This window comes from Brienomyrus brachyistius, chromosome 1 (genome assembly GCF_023856365.1).
Source record: "Brienomyrus brachyistius isolate T26 chromosome 1, BBRACH_0.4, whole genome shotgun sequence".
Lineage (NCBI taxonomy): Eukaryota > Metazoa > Chordata > Actinopteri > Osteoglossiformes > Mormyridae > Brienomyrus > Brienomyrus brachyistius.
In genome coordinates, this window is record NC_064533.1 from 10,969,689 (window position 1) to 10,973,585 (window position 3,897).

The 3,897-nt window shown below is 41.3% G+C and overlaps 1 long non-coding RNA gene across 1 annotated transcript; it reads right to left on the minus strand.

Moving 5' to 3' along the window:
* Positions 1-1,036: 1,036 nt before the first annotated feature.
* On the minus strand, positions 1,037-2,441 carry LOC125732307 (uncharacterized). Its single transcript, XR_007391715.1, has 3 exons — positions 2,365-2,441; positions 2,041-2,131; positions 1,037-1,589 (listed from the first exon to the last, which is right to left on the minus strand). It is a non-coding gene; the product is annotated as an uncharacterized LOC125732307 (long non-coding RNA).
* Positions 2,442-3,897: the final 1,456 nt, after the last annotated feature.

A 3,897-nucleotide genomic window follows, 5' to 3' on the forward strand; every position in this document is an offset into this window, starting at 1 on the left:
TTTTGTACTTTATTGCATTTTCTGCTAAAATTCCCATTAATGCAATGTGTTAAGCTCTGTCTGAAGCTATGTTGTGTTGTAATTTAAACAGGGTAAAACAAAATTCCAAAAAAAATGGATGTTCTACCAGAGGTTTTAAATTGACAGAAAAAATATTAAGTACATTCATTTAAAGCGATAATTTAAAAACAGTGGGAAAATGAAGTGTTCATGACAGATGTTCTCATCCTCCGCAACACCATTCTCACTTACCGCTGCAATTTAAGGTCAGTTGCAGTAGAGAGAACTTGTTTCAGTAATGAGAATTTAGTCATTCATACTATATACTGAAATTCCTATGAAAAGTATTTACAAAATTCTTATGAATTATTAATTTTCATGTTATTTAACTACTGATATTTTGCTTTATGACTTGTTTCGTTGCAGACAGCAAGAGGCAGCTTTAGCGAAGGTTAGGCTGACAAAATTCAGAAAGTCTGCACCAACTCAGAACTGCTGGAAGAGTACAGAAGGAAGGAAAGAGAGGTTAGGGCCTGGACAGTCTACAGTAACAGTAATTAGCAAATGCATAGGAAATAAATAACAGTGTTAGAAAGTGTACATGCACACACTCGCATCTACCAAAAAAACACACATTCACACACACAATCATAAACCATTTAGTTTGTTCTGTGATGTCCACGCATAGTCTGTAAGCCATTAAGTCCCTACGATAGGATGCACGCACGCGCACACACACACACACACGTTAATCTTACTATCCTTGTGAGGACCTTCCACTGACAATTACTAATGCAGCTAATGCTATGCCTACACCAAAACCTCCATGTTGAGGCTGCATGCAGGACTTATGAGTGAGGGAGAGGGGTGGGTTGTGTTCAGAGAGGGATGAGGCAGGGCAGCACAGGGTGAAGTTGTGCAAGAGACAGACAGAGAAATAGGAGAAAAAAAAAATACAAAAACAGAATGTGGTCCTGGCAACTGTCTGGTAGAAAAATGAAAAATGTTTGAGGACAAACCGAAAATATAACATTGTGCATCCTAATAATTGTAAGTGTCTTTCACATTCAGCACTTTTATATGCAGCAGTTTCCTTTTGAAAAGAGCACTTTTCCCTTTTAAAGAGACATTTCACAATATTATTCTGTTTTCTAACCCAAAAATAGCAACAGTTGTAAGTAGTAAAACACAAACACAGCTTGCCATTTTTTTTAAAGCAAATTACTCATCAAATGTCTTCACAACTGCCTTCCCATAAGAGTAACCCCTAGGTCACTATTGTTGATGACTAACGTGCAAGTAGAGTTTTCAGTGCTTAATTTTTTTTTTTAAAGAGTGTTTCCGTCAAGCTCCATGATTATTTTCTGCAAAGCCTCAAACGTGTGTCTCAGCTCTGGAGGGTAGCTGAGATTCAGAGCGTATACAAGTGCGAACAACATGACCACAGCAACTAATCCAGAACTTGCACAGCCTCCAGAATGATACCTACATCTTCTGCTTCATCATCTGGCTCTGCACCTTCTTGGCAAATGGCAGATTCCAAACATTGTCTCCATCATTGCAGCTTCACTGCTTTCACAATCTGTGTTCTTCACAGGAAAAAAAGGGGGGGGAGACATGTTATACCACCCCAATTTTAATTTTATATACATACATACACACACACACACACACACACACACACACACACACACACACACACACACCCACACCCCCCGCGACCCAGTAGGATAAGCGGTTTGGAAAATGGATGGATGGATATATATATAGACACACACACACACACACACACACACACACACACACACACACACACACACACACACCCACACCCCCCGCGACCCAGTAGGATAAGCGGTTTGGAAAATGGATGGATGGATATATATATAGACACACACACACACACACACACACACACACACACATTTATGTAATTTACGTGGTTTCTTTAATGAAATATTTTCTGTTTTCTAAGTACATAACTGGTTTGTTTACAGATGTCACAATAAGGACTGGAGAATAAAAACTAAAATTACATACCATGTATTCTTTCACGAGGTTCTCAGGCTCTTCGTTCAGGTACACAGAGGGCTGTGATGATGCACTCTCTCCTGACATTAATGGCATCGGTCTGAGTATGTAGGCCAGACAACGTCACCGCAGAAATAAAACCAAAAACCCATTTTAACTCCATAGGTAGAGTAGATGTCACAAACATAATGCAACATTCAATGAGACAATTTTTCCAAATGTAACAAAATTTGACAAATTTTATGATTTATGAACTTGCAATACCCATGGGTGCATCAATACTATGCAACTTTTAAATCCTCCCCCCAGAGGCTTCCCTGTGTACATATTTACTTGCCAGCAGTAGATCGTCCTGGCATCACACAGCACCCAGAGCCACCCGTACCTCCCGGACTTGCGAGGCATATACTACCTGTAGGAGCAGCGTCCTGCAAGAACGCATCGAGGGAATACTAATTTGTTGTCAAATGAAGCAAGCGGATAGAATGTATACATTTGTTAGTAACCTGTTACAATCTAATTCTTAAGTAATTTAGTAGCCACTCGGGTACAAATCATGAACAAGGTAACAATGTATATAACTGTAGAGCAGTAATAACGTATTTTACGTACCTTTGAATGGTACCAGGCACTCGTCTACTGTCAAGTCGTGGCCAAGATTGTAAATGACAGGGAGATTTGCTGACCACAGGCCCCAGATTTGTCTAATGGGTGCAAGCCTGTCCGTCGTCCTTCTGGCTCGCCGAGATCTTTTATCATCAAATCTGAGGGCCGATGTCAGCTGCCCGAACCGCACCCTGCTCATGATCGCTGGGAAGATTGGTCCCAAAGACTAGCGACGGACTCTCCTCTGAATTTGTAGACGCCTGCGAGAATGCAGACGCTGAGGAAGGTCAGTTCCACCCAGCTCTTGGAAAACTGGTTTCTCCCTTCTAGGCTTGTCATAGTGACAATCATTCTCTGTACTTGTCTTGGGATGAAAGCCTTGAAGGCAGAAAGAATGTCTCCTGCCTGTGAGACGCAGAGCCTCGTTGGTCCTGGACATGTCTTTAGGATATGTTGTGCTGGCAGTCTGCCTCCTGCACGATCTTGTGCTCTGCCTGCCCAGGTTATGTCGCAATTGCGAGATGCAAAGATCTCATCTTGGACACGCACCTCTTCAGACACTTCCTGGGTTGTATTGCTCGGCTGTGTACTGTCCTCCTCCGAGCTGCTGCATTCCAGATCCGCAACACGATTGGCGACTTCTTGAGGACTGAATCTTACCATGCTGTAACTCTCCAAGTAACCCTCTCCTCAGGTTTCGCTTTTAGTACACTTTTATTGTTTTCTAAACAATTCCCTTTGATCTGACTGGCTGCCTGCTAAGTGGCAACAGCGTTTTGTTTGGTTACTTCCCAAGAGATGCAATCGCAGCAGACAGCTTGGCAACAGGGTAGGACCAATTACAGTGACTGTCACCAAACTATCATTGGTCACTTTTTCCCCCTGCCTCCCCTGGAGGTTTCCCCGTATACGTGACAACTTTATGGCAGTAATTACTCTGGGCGTGCCATTTGAAGATGTTTGCTCTAAGGAGATCCAAATTCATAAAAAGCACAAGTCATTACATTTAAAATATTTTTAAAAAATTGACACTGGCTGAAAAATAAATATTGTAATTTTTCGCTAGGTGTCGCGTTGAATTTGACCAGCTTTCCACGGTCTGTGTCGACGTCCAGTGGTCAAAAAAATGCATTATATCACACATAAGGGATGACTTTTTTGCAGTAAAGACATTTTTTATATTTACAAATTAAAAATATATATAAAGGAACCTTCAATAATGTTGGTTAAAAGCACAGCACAGTCCAAGCAATATATTTA